The following is a 357-nucleotide window of genomic DNA, read 5'->3' on the forward strand; positions in this document are numbered from 1 at the left end:
GGTTTCATAAAACCTGATCATTATTTATGATCAAATGTTTCAATTCTTTTAGACATGCTTATCAATCAAAGAACTCGATTAATACAATGCAACTTTACCTTTTCAGACTTCATACAAGTGCTCCAAGTCCAACGATGAAGACTTGGAACTACTCTAACTTCTGTATGGCTCACGCACGGCCTGTCCACGTACATGTACACGTGTCGCTCTGTCAGCAGTTTTGTGCAGCATTTTTACGAATATTTCTTTATGATAAAGTTTTGACAAAAAATTGATAATCGTAAAGCGTTGGTGGTATAGCGGTAAGAATAGTTGCCTTCCAAGCAATTGACCCGGGTTCGACTCCCGGCCAACGCA

General features: G+C 39.5%; 1 non-coding gene across 1 annotated transcript; it reads left to right on the forward strand.

The window, feature by feature from the left end:
- Window positions 1-285: 285 nt before the first annotated feature.
- Trnag-ucc lies at window positions 286-357 on the forward strand. The gene has a single exon. It is a non-coding gene; the product is annotated as a tRNA-Gly (tRNA).

The sequence above is a fragment of the Asterias rubens genome, chromosome 1, assembly GCF_902459465.1.
Source record: "Asterias rubens chromosome 1, eAstRub1.3, whole genome shotgun sequence".
In the NCBI taxonomy this organism is placed as follows: Eukaryota; Metazoa; Echinodermata; class Asteroidea; order Forcipulatida; family Asteriidae; genus Asterias; species Asterias rubens.